This window comes from Cetorhinus maximus, chromosome 23, assembly GCF_964194155.1.
Source record: "Cetorhinus maximus chromosome 23, sCetMax3.hap1.1, whole genome shotgun sequence".
Lineage (NCBI taxonomy): Eukaryota > Metazoa > Chordata > Chondrichthyes > Lamniformes > Cetorhinidae > Cetorhinus > Cetorhinus maximus.
The window spans coordinates 48,976,088-48,998,374 of record NC_135901.1 but is presented as its reverse complement, the minus strand read 5'-3'; the positions used below and the strand labels follow the sequence as shown (position 1 = coordinate 48,998,374).

At 44.3% G+C, this 22,287-nt stretch overlaps 1 long non-coding RNA gene and 2 other non-coding genes across 3 annotated transcripts in view; all 3 read left to right on the top strand.

Moving 5' to 3' along the window:
• The window catches only part of LOC144698295 (uncharacterized), a 666,343-nt gene that overhangs the window by 102,015 nt on the left and 542,041 nt on the right, over positions 1-22,287 (top strand). The window lies entirely within an intron of this gene.
• On the top strand, positions 14,786-14,859 carry trnan-guu (transfer RNA asparagine (anticodon GUU)). Its single transcript has one exon. It is a non-coding gene; the product is annotated as a tRNA-Asn (tRNA).
• trnai-uau (transfer RNA isoleucine (anticodon UAU)) lies at positions 21,435-21,507 on the top strand. Its single transcript has one exon. It is a non-coding gene; the product is annotated as a tRNA-Ile (tRNA).

Sequence of the window (22,287 nt, the reverse complement as noted above, 5' to 3'; positions counted from 1 at the left end):
TAGACTCAAAACAAGCCAATTCTTCAGCCAACGACAGCTCTGCTTTCTTCACATTGAAATTCAGTGTGAAAATATGAGCAATTTCAAAGCTGAACAACGTAGACAAGACTGGAAGGAGAGTGTGACTGTGCATAATCGGCACTGTGGACATTACTGTGATCAGTATCTGGGAGAATCAGGAAGATGAGATCCTGGTGTCTTTTTACTCTATGGTCTGCAAATCTATGGTATCGTGTCTTCCATTCCCATCAACTGACTGGGTCTGCATCAAGCAGCTAATTGACCTGGGAGCTGGACGGGCAGAGGGAGCTGGAGGGGCAGAAGCAGAAAGATATGCAACATGACAGTGACTTGAATTTTATGAGCATCGGCTGCTTTCAGTGGTTAATGTCTGCCTTGTAAGTTTCACAGCTGCTGCAGGGATTGGGTTGGCGTTAAAAGCAAAAGTGATGCTTGAACCCGCAACCTTGAGATTAAGAGTCACATACTCTGCCGACTGAGCTAGCAGGGTATCCGGGAACGGTAATTCATATCACAACATACATGGAAACAACTGTTGCTTTTCACCTGGAGCCTCAGCTTGTTCTGAATTTCAAAGTGTGGAAGGTAATCGACCTACAAAAGCCCCAAGGTTACAATGCATTCCTCTCAATCATCAATAACATCATTCACATCTTCCACTTCTTTGCTGCACCTCCATCCAAACATTGCAAACTCCTCTTGCATCTTTCATCCCGACATTTTTGTCTGTAACATTTTAATCTGAAGCTGCACAACTATTGTGAATAAAGTTTGTGATGGTAAACATGTGTTCACCCCCTCGGGAACTGAACCACTTTGACACACACAGAGGAACACACACAGACATTTACACCGAGAGTGACGGAGGGCAAGGGACTGTTTCTAAGGAGAGACAAACACCCAGATAGCAAGCATGACCAATAACTTTATTTTCCAGTTCCAACTGTAAGTTTCGTCAATGACCAGAAATAGGAAAATGCCCGAGTGTTTGCATGGATTTTATTCTATTTAACCAATAATTAACGCTGTAGACATAGTTAAAACCAGGCATAGTAAAAAAAACGGGAATGACCAATGTATTTGGACTCAATGGCTTTAACCACTCTGCGATGACGACTGGCCCTATAGTATACAAGCATAGATGGGGACAGCAGAGGAGGAGGACATGCGGCCTCTGGTGTCCGTGCCAGCCGATGGAAGAGGAATTCAGCGACTTTGCCAACTCGCCTTTTCTGCACAGCAATTTATATTTTTATCGTCTCTCCTCGCTCTTCCTGTTAAAATAAAACACCGCACACACCTGCTCCAACTTTAGGCTGGCATTTCTTCGACCAATGGGAGTTCCGAAAGGGCAAGTTTGGTAACTGTAAGCTTCAAACCGACGCCTCCACAGAAAGTAGAAGCACGATCCAGCACCTTAGACTGCTCGACCACACTATCAAGCTCAGGCTGTTACTCCCCATCGCCTTGGCTGGTATTGATACTGAAATAGAACAGAAGCAAAGCTGCAACAATACTTCATAAGGCCCCACAAGCCTCCCCCGTCACTTAATAAGATCATGGCGGATCCCCAGTCCCAACACCAATTTCCCACCCGATCCCGATGGCCCTGCATTCCCTTAGAGTCAAAAAATCACGAGAAATTGTGGACAAAAGAAAAATGCTGTGGATGCTGGAAATATGAAGTAAAAACAGAAAATGCTGGAAAACTCAACAGGTCTGGTAGCATCTGTTGGAGAGAGAAACAGATTCAACGTTTCGAGTCCGTTTGACCCCTCTTCAGAGCTAAAGACGATTTTTAAATGCTTTTCCTCCCATTGACCCGATAGTTAGTTCTGCAGACACCTGGTTGAAATCAGCATAATGATCAGTTCGTAAGATTTGATTCTACCTGGGTAAACCCCAATAGATTTTGAAACCATCCATTTAACCACTCGGCCATGATAATTGACCACTGCTTTCCACTCAATAATCAATAGCATTATTCACAGCTTCCGCTTCTTAGCTGCACCTCCTTCCAAACACTGGGGTCCATTTTCCTCAGGATTTGTTTCTGGATTTAATATTTACCTGCTTTGTGCCCTCATTTTGAAATGGAGTTCGCTTCAATATCCAACACAATTTGAATTGCTAACATGATGGACAAACAATGGAAAACAAGTCACTCGGTAACACTAATCCCATGGTGCTCACTTTCAGATTCACAGTGGTCCGCTTTTCAATAAAATGAAAGCATTTTTATTGAAAAGATATACAAAGTTGGTGTGACTTTTATTTGTGACTCACTCACTCGGGTATTCTGTAAATGCTGCTCGGAGGTTTAGTGATCGGGATATAATCCACCTGAGTTTTCCTGAGCCTGTGCTCGGTGTATTGGGAGGTTTGGCCCGCGTTGGAGTATCTTGTGTCCCAGGGATGGGCAGTAACCCGCTGATTGAAGCTGCAGTCGCCGCTTTCTGCTGGCAGCGGGTGATTGGAGACTGCGGGGCAGGAATATAGCTGCTTTTCTTCTTTTCCCTGCCTCACTCACTGTGGAGCTGAGGACGAGGGAATTATTGATGGGTTTGTTCAAATCCAATAACTTCATAGATTTCAAATGGGTTACACGTAGGTACATGGTAGGTTTGATTGTTTTCTCATTATATCTGAAATGAATATTCATGAAAAAAACACTGTCAGTTTGGGAATCCATTGCATAAAAGTAGAGTTGGCAATGTTTGGCGAATATTTTCTTGCAGCCAAAATGCCAGTTGTTATCCTGGAACTGTGTGACAATGAATGATGATGGGAGAAAACAGCAAAGGCTTCGTCCCTGATGGTCTTAAAGCACTAACCTTTCGGCTACCTTCCAAATTCCTACCAATCATACAATAGAGGCTCACACAATCAAAACGTGCAAGCTATCTTAAACTGACTCAGCGAGTTAAAGCTTCAGATTGTCAATACTGGAATGACAGTTGTTTTCTATCAATTTCACTCTTCGAAAAGAGCAGGTAGGACATTGATTATGGAAACATGGAACCAGTCTGATCTCACCCACTGCAGACACATCCATGTCACCAGGAACCACCTGTCATACAATAGATTCTCACTTCGAGCCTTTTGGTGTCTTGTCTGATATTGTACCAAAGCCCATTTTAGGTTTCAATTCCTGACCTGCCAGACCTGTGCACTGATGGAGTGCAGTTCTGATGAAATGTTACAGACCTGAAATAAAAGCTATGTTTTTCTCTCCAGAGGCGCGACCAGACCTGCTGAGAATTCCAGCATTTTCTGTTTTTTCTATTTCAGAAAGCCAGCATCTGCAGCATTTTGATTTTCTTTAACTAATTATTCCACAAAGAATGTGGAAGCCATAAGGCTTGAGATCGATGTTTCAGCTGAAAATGTGTAAGTAAACTCACGTGCACAAGCTGAAAATGCAAATGGTTCATTCCATTGTCCCAATTACTGACTCATTAACACAGTCACACCAGTACAAGACCATCCAGATACTTCATATGTGTGAAGCGATTTATTCAGTTTGCAAAGCAGTAAACACACCAACTTTAAAATTCAAAGGATTAAATCCTCTGACAGAGCATTCCTGTTGGCAGGGTTTAAATGTTCCATGTCTGGTGAAAAATAATCCATCTGCTAAGCCTGCATCGAGTTCAGATCTAACTGCAGGGTATTTGTTCAGCTGTTCATAACACCCAGGGGAGAATTATGTGGAGTCCAGAGCATTTTACTTGCTGTATCAATTCATTCGAAGACTTTATACCTTGTCTCGATGGCACCCATCGTATTCTAATTACTGGACTTCAGTTTCATTCTACAATGTTAGCCTTCAATGGCGGAGCGGTCACCCAGCATTCACCGCGGTACAGAATGTGCTCTATCCTCATTACAGCAGCTCCCCACACATGCGCATTACGGTGTGTGATTGGAGCATGCGCACTATTGTCTCTTTCACGAGCATGCGCAGTGCTGGTCTGTGACTGCAGCTGCTCAGAACGGGGGAGAGAATGTCGAGCGGAGCAAACTAACAGAGTTAGTGGGTGTGTGAGGAGGAATGGAGCCAGCGGAGTGGGCACGGAGGCTTCATAAAGACACAGTGCAGGCCGCAGACCACAAACAACAAGGTACCGGTCTTGCGTTTGTAGAGAACGGGCCGAAAAAGTCTGGATTTCTCCCTTCGCCAGGCCCGGGGTAACGGCCGCCATCTTTTTAGGGGGCAATGTGCAGCAGGGCGCATGCGCGGTCATCCTGGTCCAGGTAGCAGGAGGAGAGAATGTTGTGAATTTCTATCCTGGACTGACAGGGATGGATTTTGGAAATTCCTTTGACAGGGGGTTAGAAGGGGAGGATTTACACGCAGCAAACTCAAACCAAGAGAAACGTTTGTCTCTTCTCAATTTCTATCCTGCACTGACAATGATGGATTTTGTAATCTCCAATTACAGGATACTAGAAGATGAGATTTTGCAGGTGGGAAATTCAAACCAAACATCACACGAGAGTCAGCAAGAATCACTCGATTCATCAGGACCTGGATATTATCGGTCTCTGAGTGTAAGCACTGAGTTTCAGGTCATTACCGCTCACTGTGTAAAGTTTCTTCCTTATATCCCTCTAGTAGATCTTCCCAAACTCTTTAAACTGTCTCCCATAACCATTTTACGATCAGTTAATGGAAATAGTTTTTCTTTAACTACCTCATCTAAACTTCAGGACCTTCACATCCTTCATAATGTGTAGTGATGACTGGTTTGTACAAACCCAGATGTTCTGTGTTTATGACATCATCACACATCGACAATTACACTGTGACATCATCACACATCGACAATTACACTGTGACATCACCCCGCTCCCCGGGTATTTCCTCAACTGGGAGATTTTTCTCTGACTCCAGTGCTTCTGATAGCTTTCCAGCTGCAGGCTCCAGCAGGAGATTTTAAATTGAAAACTGTTAAATTGTTTCAGAGCTGAGTATTTTCACCTTTCAGCTACAGCTTTTAGTTCTATGCTTTGTATATGTGAGAGGTTCCATGGCTCTGGGGCTGGTGTGACTCCCTCACTGTGGACCTGAATCCATGTCCATCCATTGCTCTGTTTCACCTCTGCCCTCCCTGATCACCTCTCTACCATTGCCTGACATCCTCTGTCTCTAATACTGCGTGTAGTGTTTGTTTAGGATGTATGTTTAGGATTTTACTGTAACTTCTGCCCACTGTGTCTAAATGAGGTTTCCACTGCTGCCCATCCCCAGACCATGCGCTGCTGTCTTACCAGCTTTATCTTCCCACAGTATCTTTCACAGTCAGGAATTGTTTTTCCTGCGCTATCGTCCATTTCTCTTCCACTTCTGAACTTACATTGAGCATCAAATTCTGCACCATTTTTATCCCCTGTAATTCATTCTGTGAACCCTGAAATGTTAACTCTGTTTCACTGTCCACAGATAACAGAGCCTATTGTGACCCCCAGTTGCTTGTGGAGAAGATGATGTTTGACCTTCTTGAACTGCTGCAGTCCGAGTGGTGAAGGTGCTCACACAATGTTGTTAGGTAAGGAGTTACAGGTTATTCACCCAGTGATGATGAAGGAACAGTGATATATGTCCAAATCGACAACAATTTGTGTTTATATTGCACATTTATTGTTATTCAGTTTTCCAAGGCATTTCACAGAAATGTTACAAAACAAGGTTTGACACTGAGCCACACAAGGAGGTATTCATGCAGGTGACCAATAGTTTGGTCAAATAGGTTGGTTTGAAGGAGCATCCTAAAGGATGCTATGATGTAGAGAGGTGGAGAGGTTTAGGGAGGGAATTCCAGAGCTTAGGCCTTGGAAACTGATGGAGTGACAATCAGTGATGGAGTGATTATAATCAGGAATTCTCAGGAAGTCGGAATTCGAGGAGCGCAGATATCTCGGGGGGGATTGTGAGGCTGGAGGAGGTTACAGAGATAGGAATGAGCACAACCATGGAGGAAAACAAGGATGAGAATGTGAAAATATGGGTGCTTCTTAAATGGGTGCCTTCAAATCATTTCTATAGTTTGTGAACGGCTGTGGGCCAAACATTGATCCTTGGGGTACCCCACAAGTAACAGCCTGTCATCCTGAGAATGAGACATTTATTCCGACTCTCTGTTTCCTGTCTGCTCACCAATTCTCAATCCATAGTAGTATATTACCCCAATCCCATGTGCTTGGATTTTGTTCACTGCATCTTGTGCTTTGTTCACTAACCATCTCTCTCTGTCTCTCCCACTCCCCTCTCTCTTTTTCTGTCTCTCTCTTTTTCTGTCTCTCTCTTTGTCACAAAGAATTCTCCAGCCCAGCGAGTTGTGGATGCTCCATCATTGAATATATTTCCGGCTGAGATGGAGAGATTTTTGGTCTCTCAGGGAGTCGAGGGATATGGGGAGTGGGTGCGAAACTGGAGTTGAAGCCCAAGATCAGCCACGATCGTATTGAATGGTGGAGCAGGCTCGACGGGGAGTTTTCCTATTTCTTATGTTCTTATAGAGGCCAGAGTCTTGTGTAGGCCCAGACTGGGTGGCAGGTTCCCTTCCCTGAAGGACATGAATGAACCAGTTGGGTTTTTATGACAATCCAGCAGTTTTCATGGTCACTTTTTCCTAGTGCCGGCCCCACAAATTCCCAGATTCATTCAGTTCAATTTCACAACCTGCCTTTGTGTTTTTGTGGGTTCTCTCTCACTCCCTTTTTTCTGTTTTAAATCAATTCCACAGGGGATTAGAAGGGGAGGATTTTCATTCAGGAAACTGAAACCAAACATCACATCAGGATCTGACAGAGTCGCCCAATTTATCAAAACCTGAATATCATCGGATTTTGAACATGGAGGGAAAAAGCACCGTTCACAGTGGGGAGAAACCGTACACGTGTTCTGTGTGTGGACGAGGCTTCAGCCGATCATCTGGCCTGTCGAGGCACAAGCACAGTCACAGCGGGGAGAGTCCATGGAAATGTGGGGATTGTGGGAAGGGATTCAGATTCCCGTCTGAGCTGGAAACTCATCGGCGCAGTCACATTGGGGAGAGACCGTTCACCTGCTCCGAGTGTGGGAAGGGATTCACTCATTCATCCAAACTCCTGAAACACCAGCGAGTTCACACTGGGGAGAGACCTTTTAAATGCCCAGACTGTGGGAAGTGCTATAAAAGCTCCTGGGATCTGATGTCCCATCAGCGTGTTCACACTGATGAGAGGCCATTCAGCTGCTCTCAGTGTGGGACTGGCTTTAGGTGGTCATCTCAACTCACTGCACACCAGCGCACTCACACTGGGGAGAGGCCGTTCACCTGCTCTCAGTGTGGGGTAAGATTCAATGATTCCTCCACCCTGCTGACATACCAGCAAGTTCATGAGTAACGACAGTGATTGGATTTTGCTGTTAATCACATCCAGGACTGAACCGTGTGCATTGGGATGTGATTCTGCTGATGTTAATAAACTCCAGAACAGTTATAGGCCTTAATATTCTGGCTAAACGTCAAATAAATCAGCTTTGACCGGCTTCAGCCCATCATCTGGCCTGTCGAGACACATGTGCAGTCACTCTGGGGAGAAACTGTTGAACTATCGGGAGTGGGGGAAAGGATTCAATTACCCATCCCAGCTGGAAATTCATCGACACAGTCACACTGGGGCGAAGCCGTTCACCTGCTCTGAGTGTGGGAAGGGATTCACTCAGTCATCTCTCCTGCTGAGACACCAGCGAGTTCACACTGGGGAGAGACTGTTCACCTGCATCCAGTGTGGGAAGTGATATTAAGATTCTGGGGAAATGATGTCCCACTAGGATTCTCACACTAAAGAGAGACCTTTTAAATGTCCAGACTGCGGGAAGCGCTATAAACATTCAGGGAACTGAGGCACCATCAACATGTTCACACTCGGAGCGACCGTTCAATTGCTCTGAGTGTGAGAAGGGGTTCACTCATCATCCCACCTGCTGAGACACCAGCGAGTTCACTCTGGGGAGACACCGTTCACCTGCTCCGTGTGTGGAAAAGGATTCACTACCTCATCCCACCTGCTGGGACTCCAGCGAGTTCACAAGTAACTACAGTGATTGGATTTTGCTGTTAAATGCATCCAGGACTGAACCATGTTCATTGGGGTCTGTTTCTGCTGATGTTTAATAAACTCCAGCCCAGTTATAGGGGTTAGTGTGCTGAATAAAAGTTAATAAATCAATTTTATGTGAAATATACTGTGTGTCAAATCTTTTTGATATCTCTTAGACAAGTTAGTTCCTTTCGAAGGGCTCTCCCTGTCCCTTGTCTCCTCCATCCTCACCTCCAACAAGAAGTGTGAGGAGCTCATGGAGCTTCTTTGTCACTAAGGTTGGGACAATCCGATCAGCTGCCTCTGCTGCTTCCTTCCCTTCCACTAGCCCTCCAGGCCAAACTATCTGTAAAGATCCCCCTTGTCCGAGCCCGGAATCCACATCTTTCTCCAGTTTCTCCCCATCTCTCCTCATGCCCTCTCAATGCTCATCTTGTCCATGAGACCCAACTTCTGCTCCACTGACCCTATTCCCACTAAACTGCTGATCGCCCAACTTTTCCATGTTCAATGAGATTGTTAATGGTTCTCTCTCTCTTTTGGTACTGTCCCTCTTCACCTTTAAATCCACCATCATCAACCATCCTAATAAAAACAATTTTGACCCCACTGTCTTTGCAAACTGCCCCCATCTCCAGCCTCCCTTTCCTCTCCAAAGTCCTTGTACTTTGTGTCCCCCAAGGATCTATCCTTGGCCCCTCCAATTTCTCATCTACATTCTGCCACTAGGTGACATCATCCAAAAGCACCACAACAGTTTTCACATGTATACTAACAACACCCAGTTGCATGTATAATCAGTGTCCTATTATATTCATAATCAGGATCTAATTGCATTAATAATCAGTGCCTGATTACATTGTCAGTGTCCTATTACGTTATTAATCAGTGACCTATTACATAAAGAATCAGCATCATATTACACTAGTAATCAGAGTCCTATTACATTAATAATCAGAGTCCTTTTACATTACTAATCAGGATCTAATTATATTAATAACATGGTTCCACTGAATTAATAATCAGGCTGCCTGTTGCAGCAATAATCAGGATGCAAATACATTAATAATCAGAATTATTTCAATGAACTATCAGAATCCTATTGAAGCGATAATCAGGGCCCTATTACAGTATAGTCATTTGCCAATTGTGTCAATAATCATGATCTGATAAGATTTATAATCAGGAGGCTAGTATATTAATAATCAGAGTCCAAATACATTAATAACCTGTTAGTAATCACCCCCCCACCCGCACCCCCCCACCCGCACCCCAACCACTCAACAACTCTCACACCCCTCAACAAATTTCACTCTGGGGGTCACATGAAGCTGAATCATTAAAATGGGGTCACATCAGGAGAAACTGTGGGAAGCACTGATTTAATCCAACCCCTTTCTGGACTTTAAATTACTTACCTCACCATTCAATGTCACATCTCCTTGTTCTATCTCCCTGACAGAAGTTATTATTATTCATGTTTATCAGGTCTCGTTGTGGGTTCTTGTTTCCAGTGTTTCTGTCAGTTTCACTTCATTCTTCACCCTGAACCTGTCATAGATTCTGCCATCAGCCTGTACAGTACATGGCCTGTTGTCATGAAAGGAGTGGATAATACTGAGCAGCTTTGGTGGACAATCAAGTTTCTCCAATATCTTCTACAGTTCTGCCCTGCTGACGGAGTCGAAGTCTTTAATGAAATCTAGTAAAGTAAGGTAAAGAGGTTTATCCTGTTCTCTACATATCTCTTGTAGCTGGCGTATGGAGAAGATCATGTCCACTGTAGATCTGCCAGCACAGAAACCGCACTGTGCTTCTGGATACACTCGCTCTGCAAGTAGATGGAGTCTTTTAAGTCTGACCCTAGTGAAGGACGTCCCTGTGATGCTGAGGAGTGAGATGTCCCTGTGGTTGTTGCAATCTCCTCTCTCAAATTTATTTTTGTACATTTTGATAATTCTTGCATTACTCGTGTTCTATGGAATGGATCCTACTTCACAACAGAGAAGGAGGTCGTCATGAAGGTGCGGCAGTAGATGGGACTTCCTGGGCTTGAGCAGTTCAGTTGGAATTCACAGAATCACACAGTGCAGAAGAGGCCCTTCAGCCCATCGAGTCTACGCCGACACGTGAGAAACGCCTGACCTACCTACCTAATCCCATTTACCAGCACTTGGCCCAATTCCATCCTTGCCGAGTGCTTTTCTGTTTGCTGAACAATCAATGGCCTTTATGCGCTCAAGTGATGAGGGCTCCTCGTCCAACTCAACCATGACTGGAAGATGCAGTCAGCATCTTCAGTGTCAACAGAGACTGGGAGGTGCCGGTCCCGTGGGAGTACAGCTCACAGTCATCTTCAACCCACTGGGACATCTGTTCACTTCTGTCAGTGAGAACTTCACCATCTGCTGATTTCAGGGGGGCAACTTTGGTGATGGTCGGACCAAGCACCCTCCTGATCCCATCATACACAGCACATAGATTTCCATTGTCACAGGCAGTTTGGATTTCTTGATGTGGGCTGATCCAGTGTTTATTTACACAGTCTCTCCCTGTTTTTTACACGACTGTCTCTCAGCTACTTGCAAGTTACACAGTGTTCTAGCTGTTGGGTTTATGTTGTAATCAGGTAGGCTTTGCTTTTTGCTTCAATGACAGATTCATCTCTGCTGAGTAGGTCTCAAGCCAGTCTTTGTTGTGGGTTCCACCTTTACCAAATGTTGCTGCTGCTGTGTCAGAAATGATTGAACTCAGCGACTTCCAAGATTCAGCAATATCAGTGTTGACTGATGAAGCTTTTACTGATGTGCCTGTAAAATATTTTACTGTTTTGTTTATGTTCCTTGATAAATTAATTTCATCATGGAGGTGTCTCTGTGTGGAATGTACAAGTCAGTAAGAATTGTCAGCAAGGATTAATCAGTACTCTCTAATTGGAGATGTTAATCAGTGGAACCTCTCAGACACTGAATTGTAGACTTTGCTCCAAAGATAAATTTAGGATTGAAGTAAAAATTCATAGTTTTATTGTAATCGAGTTCCTGTTGGGAGTTCTTGAATTAAGAGGAAAGTTCACAGATGGTGCTTTTAAGAAAGGGACACTGCAGCTCAGATAATCAGTGACAGATCCAGAAAATTAAACTCCAACCAGTTATAGGGGTGTTAATATCAGCAGAATCAAAGCTAATACTATCTGACTATCAGTCCTGGATGTGACTAACAGCAGCAATAACAGCGAAATCCAATCCCTGCAGTCACTTGTGAATTCGCTGGTGTGACAGCAGGTTCGCTGACTGAGTGAATCCCTTCCCACACACAGTGCAGGTGAATGGCCTCTCCCCAGTGTGAACTCGCTTGTGTACTTTAAGATTAGATGAAGACCTGAACCTCTTTCCACAGGAAGTGCAGCTGAATGGCTTCTCCCCAGAGTGAACTTGCTGGTGTGACTTAAGGCTGGCTGACTGAGTGAATCCCTTCGCACACACAGAGCAGGTGAATGGCTTCTCCCCAGTGTGAATTCGCTGGTGTGACTGAAGGCTGGCTAACTGAGTGAGTCCCTTTGCACACACAGAGCAGATGAATGGTTTCTCCCCAGTGTGAACTCGCTGGTGTGCAGTGAGGTCAGAGGAATGCCTGAATCTCTTTCCGCAGGAATTGCAGCTGAACGGCCTCTCCTCAGTGTGAATTTGCTGGTGTTTTAACAGGTTGGAGGACACAGTGAATCCCTTTCCACACACAGAGCAGATGAATGGCCTCTCCCCAGTGTGAAATCGCTGGTGTCCACTCAGGTGGGATGAAGACCTGAACCTCTTACCACAGTAAGTGCAGCTGAAGGGCCTCTCCCCAGTGTGACCTCGCTGATGTGTCAGCAGAGTGGATGACTGAGTAAATCCCTTGCCACACACGGAGCAGGTGAACGGCTTCTCTCCAGTGTGAATACGTCGATGGCTTCTCAGCAGAGATGGATAATTGAATCCTTTCCCACAGTCCCCACATTTCCACGGTTTCACCATGGTGCTGGCTCCAATGTGAGTGTGTCAATGAATTTCCAGCTGGGGTGGATAACTGAATAGCTTCACACCATTCTCACATTTTCTCATCCACACACACAACACGTACACAGTTTCTCCCCACTGTGAATGGTGTGATGATTTCTCAGGCTGTGTAACTGGTTAAAGCTCTTTCCGCAGTGAGTTCACTGGAACACTCTCACTCGGGTGTGTGTGTCTCAGTGCTTTTCCAGTCACACTGATGTTTGAAATCTTTTTCCCACAGAAAGAACAGTCAAACATTTCTCCTTCCACATACAAAGGTTGATTATATTCATGTCCTGATGAATCGAGTGGCTCAGTCAGATGTTGATGTGATGTTTGGTTTGCGTTTCCAATCTACAAATCTTAATATTTGATGATGTTTGGCATCTGAAAATCAAAAGTCATCACTGTCAGTCCAGCGTGGAAATTAATAATTGACAATTCCACTTGCTACGGAATATTTCTTCCTCTCGTCTCCCCTCCCCCACCCCAAGCTGTAAATCACAGTCCCACACACACTCTCCTTCCTGTGATGAGAAATCCAGATCCATCATGCAATCTCCACCATTTCTTTCCTCTCCCAGTTTTCTATCTCCCTCTGCTCTGGCTGGGTTCAGTTCTACAGCCAGTAAAAGGAATTTAAAATCCACTACTGTAAGTCCAAGATTAGAAACTGAGAAGAGACAAACATCTCCCTTGGTTTGAGTTTGCTGTGTGCCTGTAAAAGGAGTTTCCAAAATCCATCCCTGTCAGTCCAGGATAGAAATGCACAATATTGTCTCCTCCTGCTACCTAGACCAGGATGTGACCGCGCATGCGCCCTGCTGCACATTCCCCCCTATAAAGATGGCGGCCGTTACCCCGGGCGTGGCGAAGGGAGAAATCCAGAATCCAGTTCTCTGCAAACCCAAGACCGGTACCTTGTTATTTGGGGTCTGCGCCCTGCACTGTGTCTTTATGAAGCCTCCCTGTCCACTCCGCTGGCTCCATTCCTCCTCACACACCCACTAACTCTGTTAGTTTGCTCCGCTCGACTTTCTCTCAACCACTCTGAGCAGCTTCAGCCACAGACCAGCACTGCGCATGCTCATGAAAGAGACAGCAATGCGCATGCCCCAGTATACTCAGAGACGCGCATGCGCAGAGAATTTCTGTTGTGAGGATAGGGCACATTCTCTACCGCAGTGAAAGCTGGGTGAGCGCCCCGCCATTGAAAGACCAATTTGTAGAATGTCTTCATCCTGCAATCAGAATACGATCGATGCCATAGGGGCAAGACATAAAATTGTTAAATCAATTGATGCAACGGCCACTTTTCTCCAGGCTGCACCACAATTCTCTCCTGGATGTTATGAACAGCAGAACAAACCCCAACAGTTAGATCTGAACTCAGTGCAGTCTCAGGAGATGGGACGAGCTAGTGACTTTTTCCCCCTACACATGGAACATTTAAACCGTGTTTTGCCAGGAGCAATGCTCTGATTATGGATCAAATCCTTTGAACTTTTAAAGTTGGAATGTTGACATGTGGGCAAACTGAATAAAGCTATTTGCACACGTGAAGCATCTGAATGGTCTCCCAACAGTGAGATTGTGTTGCTGTGTCAGTAAATGGGATGATGGAGCGAATCCCTTTCCTTTTCCTGTACAAAAGTACAAGGAGCAGGAATAGGCCATAAGGCCCCTCAAGCCTGCTCCGTCATTCAATAAGATCATGGCTGATCTGATAGTAACCTGAAACCTGTACCCCACCTATCCCCGATAACCTATTACCCCCTTGCTTACCAAGAATATATCCATCTCTGCCTTAAAAATATTCAAAGACTCTGCTTCCACAACCCTTTCAGGAAGAGAGTTCCAAAGACTCACGACCATCTGAGGAAAAAGAAATTCGCCTCATCTCCGTTTTAAATGGGTGACCCTTTATTTTTAAACAGCGATCTCTAGTTCTACATTCTTCCACAAGGGGTAACATCCACTCCACATCCGCCCTGTCAAGTACCCTCAGAACCTCATATGTTTCACTAATCAGGTAAAGAAAAGCAAAATAATGCCAATGCTGGCTATCTGAAATAAAAACAGAACACACTGGAATTCTCAGCAGACCTGGTATTGTCTGTGGAGAGAGAAACATGGTTTTCATCAGAACGGCACTATATTATGCCTCTCGATCCAAAGATGCTGCCACATGTGTTCAGGGAACTCAAGAAGAAAAAGAAAATCCCCTTTGAGGAATGGAATCCAAGGCGAATGAAGTGTGAACTGTCCGACTGACCAGAGACAGTCAAGGCACCTTTCCCTTCTTTAAGACGCTGGAACATTGAATCTGATGTTATCAGTGAAATTAACTGATCTGAGACATTGAAAGGATTCTGCACATCAGGAATTCAAACCTAATATTGGCTTCAAGACAATCAGAATACTTGGGAACAGGCAAGACACGCAAAGGCTCGAAGGAGAGCTGGTTCCCGGTGACATGGATGTGCCTGCAGTGGGTGGGATCAGACTGTTTCCATGTAGCCATAATGAATGTCCCAAACTTTACCTTGGAAAAGGTAAACTGATAGAGAACAATTGTCATTCTGGTAGCAGAAATCTGAAGCTTTAACTCGCTAACACCCTAGATTAAATCCGCACCAGTCTCTGTGGTGCAATTGGTCAGCACGTTTGGCTGTTAACTGAAAGGTTGGTGGTTCGAGACCACTCAGGGACGAAGCTTACACTGTTTTACCCCCATCAGCATTCATCGTCACACAGTTCCAGGCTGTCATTAGGTACTTGTGCTGTAAAGAAACATTTCTGAAATGTTGCCAGTTCCACTGTTATCCAAGTGAGTTCACAGGCAAACGGCTTTTTACGAATATTCATTTCAAATGTAATGAGACAACAATTAGCCCTACCATGTACCGACATCTAACACATTGGAAATTTATGAAGTTATTGGATTCAAACAAGCCCATCAATTATTCTCTCTTTCTCAGCTCCACAGTGAGTGAGACAGGGTAAAGCAGAAAAGCAGCAATATTCCGGCCCCGCACTCTCCAATCACCCTCTGCCAGCAGAAAGCGGCGACTGTAGCTTCAATCAGCGGGTTACTGCCCATCCCTGGGACACAAGATACTCCAACCCGGGCCAAACCTCCCAATTAACCGAGCACAGGCTCAGGAAAATGCAGGTAGATTCTAAACCTCCGAGCAGTATTTACATAATACCCGAGTTAGTGAGTCACAAATAACAGTCACACAAACTTTCTGAATGTTTTCAATGTAAAATTCCTACATTTTATTGAAAATCTGAAAATGAGCACCATGGGATTTGTGTTACCGAGTGAGTTGTTTTCCATTGTTTGTCCGTCAGGTTTGCAATTGAATTTGTGTTGGACATTGAATCTGATTTCATAATGAGGTAAAAAAAGCAGGTAAATATTAAATCCAGAAACAAATCCTGAGGAAAATGCATCACAATGTTTGGAAGGAGGTGCAGCTGAGAAGCGGAAGCTGTGAATGATGCATTGATGATTGAGTGGAAAGCATTACATCCTTGGTCAATCATCGTGTCCGAGTGGTGAAAACGATGCTTTTAAAATCCACTGGGGTTTCCCCAGGAAAGTTCCAATCTTATCCATTGTGCTTCTCATTATTGCTGATTTCAACCAGGTGTCCACAGAGCTCTCCGATCAATGGAAGATAAAAAAATTCCTAAAATTCTCCTGATCTTTGTACTCTTAAGGGAATGAAGGGTTCTCGGGATCGGGTCTTAGGACTGGGGATCCGCCTTGATCTTATGGTGTGACGGACGAGGCTTGTGGGGCCTTGTGACATGTCGCTGCTGCTTTGATTCTGTTCTCTTTGAGTAGAAATACCAAACAATGCAATGGGCTGTAGCATCCTGAGCTCGGTATCGCAGCTGAGCGGTCGTAGATGCTGATTTAAGGTCTCACTCTTTGTTGAGGCGTGGTTTCTTACCCCAATGCTGCTGAAATTTCCCTATTGGTCGAAAAAGTGCCAGCTCACAGTTAAAGCAGGTGTGTGCGGTGTTTCACTTTAACAGAAAGAACGAGGAGAGACAATAAAAATATAAATAGCTGTGGAGAAAAGGTGGGGTTTTTGAATTAGCTAAATTCCTCTTCCATGAGCCAGAATTTACACAATGGGCCGAATGTCCTCCTCCACTGCTGTAGCCGCCTATTATTTTATACCAACGACACTATCCTGTGCAGAGAGCCAGTCCTCGTGGCTGAGTGGCTAAGGCGATGGAGTCAAAATCCATTGGGGTTTCCCGCTTCTCATTATTCCCGGTTTTAACTTTGTGTCTAGCTCAGTCGGTAGAGCAAAGGCGCGTAATGCCAGGGCCTTGAGTTCACCCCACAGTGGGCGCAGCTTCTTTCAAACAAATAATTCTCCAACCTCATCACTGCGGTTCTTGTGAAATTTGCACATGACGGATATTCACCACTGAAAGCATTTGATGCACAAAACTTTCAAAGCACTTTCACGTCACATCTCTTTCTGCCTCATCTCCAGCTCTCTCTGCTCTTCCAGGAGCTACTTTACCAAACTCAGTCAGTTCGTGTGAACATAAAACACAACGTGATCAGTTTACAGATAACAGGGCAAAGAGACACCAGGATCTTCCTGATTCCCCCAGGTACTGATTACAGGAAAGCACCCAGTGCCGATTATCCACCGCTACACTCTCCTTCCAGTCTTGTGTACGTTGTTCAGCTTTGAATTTGTTCATATTTTCACACTGGATGTCAATGTGAAGAAAGCAGAGCTGTGATAAGCTTATATTGTTCAGCAGATGTACTGCATGAAGGTACATAACAGGCTGATGATAACAGTGCTCTTTGGACGCGGTGAGCTCCAGTGAAGGATTGGCACCATTAATGTGTCGCTCAATTAGTCTCGTGACAAATCTCGTGCTAGAAATGAGAAGAAAACTCGCTGAATTTTCTCCGTATTTTGGTTTCAAAAGAGCCGAATGGAAACTTAGAAAGTACATCTCGCTAGAGCAGGTTATAAAATGGCAGAATGACTGTGAATGAAGCACCCGTGCTGTTGGGAAACATAAAATTACAGAAAGTTACAGCATAGAAAGAAGCCGTTCGGCCTTGATGAGCTGATGTGCTGCGTTTAAAGAGCAGTTGTGATTGACCCATCAGGGGTGATAGCTTTGTCAGTGCAAACAGTAGGGACCAAAATTTGTCCTTCCCCCACCCTTATTTTGCCTCGCGCCACCATCTCTGTGGTCAGTGCTTTGCACCCAGCCCTTCTCTTGTCCTCCTTTCATTCATTCATTCACTCCACATTTATCTTTGTTCCCGACCTGTTCCAAGTGTGATATTTCCAGCTCGGAGGCAAAACTTCAACTGTCACCCCAAAGATTCTGGTGGAGCTGCGAAATGTTTTCAATCAAAAAGTGCTTCATACCCATCTTAACAAAATCAAAATTCCCTGACCGGGAATCGAACCCAGGCCGCAGCAGTGAAAGCGCCGAATCCTGACCACGAGACCAGCAAAGGAGCTGTGACCCTTCTATCAGTTTGGTTTATCGACGCTGCTTTCAAACATGTTTCCATTTTAGATGGAACGAATTCTTCAGTCAATGACAACAACAGTTGCTGTGAGCTGGAACATGAAATGGACAGTGAAGTGAAATAGTCCCACAAGCTGCTCATGTGCAACTGTCAATTTCCAAAACCCACCAACCTCATCACTGCGGCTCCTGTGAAACTGACAAGGGAACACACGGCAGACATTCATCACTGAAAGTAACTGACACATCACATTCTAAACACTTTCATGTCACATCTGTTTCTGCTTCTGTCCCTGCCTCGCCTCCAGCTCCCTCTGCCCGTCCAGCTCCCAGGTCAATTAGCTGCTCGATGCAGACACAGTCAGTTCATGAACCCAAGCTTCCCCTAGAAAGCAGGGTCAGGGAATGTGGGACCCAAGGATTTTAGAAAGAATGAGTTTGCAAATGACATAGTAAAGATAATCTGGGATCTCATCTTCCTGATTCTCCCAAATACTGATTACAGGAATGTGCAGAGTGCCGATTATCCACAGTCGCAGGCTCCTTCCATTCTTGTGCACATTGTTAACCTTTGATTCCACTCGCAAGAAGGATTATAAAATGGCAGAATGACTGTGAAAGAAGTAACCGTGGTTTTGGGAAACATAAGATTATAGAAAGTTATAGCAAAGAGAGAGGCCATTCGGTCCTGTGTGCTGCTCAAAGAACTCTGAAGAAGAGTCAGACGCAATAGAAACCTTAATTCTGTTTCTTTCTCCAGAGATGCTGCCAGACATACTGAATTTTTCCAGCATTTTCTGTTTTTATTTCAGATTTCCCGCATTTACAGTATTTTGCTTTTATCTCTGGATTTTTAGCCCAGTGACAATGGCACTACGCCATCTCCTGAATGCTGACAAATGAATAAGAAATTACGGATGTGTTTGGTTGGGTTTTCTCCTATTTAAAATGATAAATCCTTAGGCGGCAGGATTCGAACCCTTGTGTTCATTTTTAACAACAAATGTAAATTATTGAACATTCACGCACACTGAAATGAACAAGTTTGGATAATGCTCTTGCCCCGCTTCAAACCGCTGCTCTGCCACATGTGAAATGACCGTGACCCCCACTGCCCTGCACGAACCCTGCACTGTAAAGAGCCCAATGGAGCTGCCTGGAAGGTAAAACTGTGACGTCATGCAGCAGCACTTTGGGTCTTTGTTTTGAAGAAATGGAATTCGGCTGTTCTCATTAGGAATGCTGGAGACAGACTGATCAACAATGTCATCATCAAATGGCACAGCGCAGTAAGAGGACCTAAGATGGAAGCAAAACATTGTAGATGCTGGAAATCTGAAGTAAAAACAGAAAATGCTGGGAAAAACTCATCAGGTTTGGCAACATCTGTGGAGAGAGAAGCTGAGTTAACGTTTCAAGTCCGTATGTCTCTTCTTCAGAGTCAGGCCGACTCGAAACATTAACTCTGCTTCTCTCTCCACAGATGTTGCCAGACCTGTTGAGTTTTTCCAGCATTTTCTGTTTTTACTTTAACAAAAAGCCCTTCACCCCATCGTATCTGTGCCAGCTATTTTTAAAGAGCTAACCAATTCGTCTCAAATTCCTTCTCCCTTTCCTTAAACCTGAATTTTCCCCCTTTCAATCATTGTCCATTTCTCGCTTGAAGAAGGAGTTTCTGCAGAATCCATGCACAGTTTGCCTTAGTTAACCAAGTTTCCCTGACCCAATGACATGAAGAGTTGGACTAGGATTCCTCATACAGTTTTCGATACAATCATTATTTATTTATGCAATTGATTTCATATCGAATTACAAAAGAACTTTAGTCTGATCAGGCAGGTCATCATTATTTCTGAGCTGATATATACAATCTAACTCCATTTTCTCCACAAACTGGAGAGCTGGATTCAGGTTCCAGTCTCTGGAGGAGTGGGTCTGAATCCCAACGCACCCAAATTTTCAGCTGCTTCCCACTTTCGGGCACCCTTTGGGTGAGCCAGACACAAGTCCAGTTTAATACGGGGAGTGGGGCGGGTTGTGGTCCTTTATCTTGACAGGGTGAACGAGGAGAGACAATGTAAATAGAAATTGGTGTGGAGGAAAGGCGGGTGTGTGGAATTGGTTTAGTTACTCTTCCTGAGAGCCAGCACAGATAAGACAGGCCGAAAGACTTACTTTATAGCCGCCTCTGGTTTAATATGAACATGTTTTAGCCAAGGAATTGCTATTAGTAGTGGACGAGAGTTGAGGACGATGTTTCTGACATCCATCGGGGTTTTCCCAATGTTGGTTTGCTGACTGCGGTTCTCGTTGTTCCTGATTTTAACCAGGTGCCAACAGGATTAGTTATCGATTAAATAGAATCAAACAAAAACTCCCGCACTTTCATATTTCCATTCATCTGCAAGGATTTACGAAATCTGCAGACAGAAATGGAACAAAACTGAGCCGGTTTGGTGACATCCTTTCTTTCTCGGTGTTTGTCTCTCCTTAGGCCTCTTTCACTCTTGGTGTGCATGTCAGTGTGTGTTCCGCTGTGTGTGTCAATGTGCTTCAGTTCCTCATTTTCACCATCCACACTTTATTCACCTTAGTTTTTTGGCTTCATATTAAAATCGTAGAGAGAAAATAAAAACAGGTTTAAAAGGTTCAAGAGGAATTTTGTTTCTGCATTTTTGGGTGGAGACTATTCAGCTACTAAGTGTCTGCATGCTACAAAGAGGAGGGTGATTGAAATTTTCACTGAGCAACATTTAAACAGACAGACACCGAGTCCATGTGGCCGAGTGGTTAAGTCAATGGACACATCGAGAGAATGAATGTGTAAATGCAAAAAGTCCAAACTGATATCTCTCGGACATTAGGAACTGGATTTCTTCTCGAAGCTGTTCCACGTGTGACATTTGCAGCTCTGATGTGAAACTTCAACTCTCACTCCACTGATTCGGGCGGAGCTGTTGTGTCTTTCGGTTTTCAATCAATAAGTAAATCAGGCCTGTTTTAACAGTTTGTATCAGATCAATAAACCTTCATCTCCTGGCCGGGAATCGAGTCCACAGTGAAAGGGCCGAATCCTCACCTCTAAATTAAGAGGAAAGCTGTCTATAACTCTTGCAACATGCTTTATCTACGCCGCATTTGCCCTTTTTCAGATACTTTCACCAGAGATAAGTTTCTGCTACAGAATTTTATCATAAACGACATCTTCGGGCAATGACAGCCACTGTTTTTAAGGGGTGAGCTGCAGTGAAGGGTTGGCACCAATAAAGTGTCGTTCAACTGGTCTGGTCCCAAACCCTGTGCTGGAATTAAAGAAAAACTTTGAGTTTGCTCAGTGCCTTGACTTCAAAAGCGAGGATGTAAGAAAGTACGTTCCCATAGAATGTAATAAAATGTCGGAATGACTGGGAAATGATGCTGGGAGACATAAAATTATAGACAGTTACAGCAAAGAAAAAGGCCATTCGGCCTGGCGTGCTGCTTTCAAAGAGCAGTTGCGATTGATTGGTCAGGAGTGATATTTGTGTCAGTGTAAACATGCGGCAGTAAAATCATTACCACATTACCACGGCAGACATTCATCACTGAAAGCAACTGACACACATCAAATTCTGCCGTTTTCATTTTGCATCTTTTAATTCTCTGTTCTCCATCTTAGACATTTCCAGGTCTATCAAATATCATCCATGCAGAACTTTGTCCTGTTCCTCGTTCCACTAGGAGGTTTACTGTCGGCATGACGCAGCAAGTGGCTCCATAGCTCAGTGGTTCGAGCACTGGTCTTATAAAGCAGTGGTCGTGAGTTCAATTCTCACTGGGGCCTGTAGCTAAGATTTATGAAATTTGGTGGCAAGGTAACCTTAGAGGAGAGCACTGCAAAAAGATATCGCAAAGTGATTTGAGTGGGCAACAAGATGGCAGATGGAATATAATGTAGGCAGGTGCGAATATGTTCACTTTGTTGTAAACATTAGAACAGCAGAATGCTTTTAAAATGTGAGAAAGTGAATGTGCTGATGTTCAAAGAGTGTGCTTGTACAAGAAATATAGAAAGTTAGCATGCAGGGGCAGCAAGAAGTTACGAAGCCCAATGGCATATTGGCCTTTATTACAAGGGGATTGGAGAGCAAGAATAAAGAAGTCTTTAACGAAGGGTTTTGGTGAGACGGCATCGAGAATCCCGTGTGCTGTTTTCATATCCACATTTATAAAAGGATATACTGTCAGTGGAGACGGTACAGAGAAGGTTCACTAAATTGGTCTCTGGGATGAAATGGTTGTCCTATGATGAGAGGCTGAATAAATTGGGCTTCTATTCTCTGGAGCTTAGAAGAATGAAAGGCAATCTCATTGAAACCTACAAAATTCTGAGGGGGCTTGATCGGGTGGACACAGAGATTGTTTCCACTGGTCAGGGAGTCTAAAACACTGGGGCACAGTCTCGGGGTAAAGGTCCGATAATTTAGGGCTGAGATGAGGAGTAATTACTTCACCCAAAGGGTTGTGAATCTTTGAATTCTCTACCCAGAGAGTTGTGGATGCTCCATCATTGAATACATTTAAGGCTGGGATGGACAGGTTTCTGCTCTCTCGGGGAATTAAA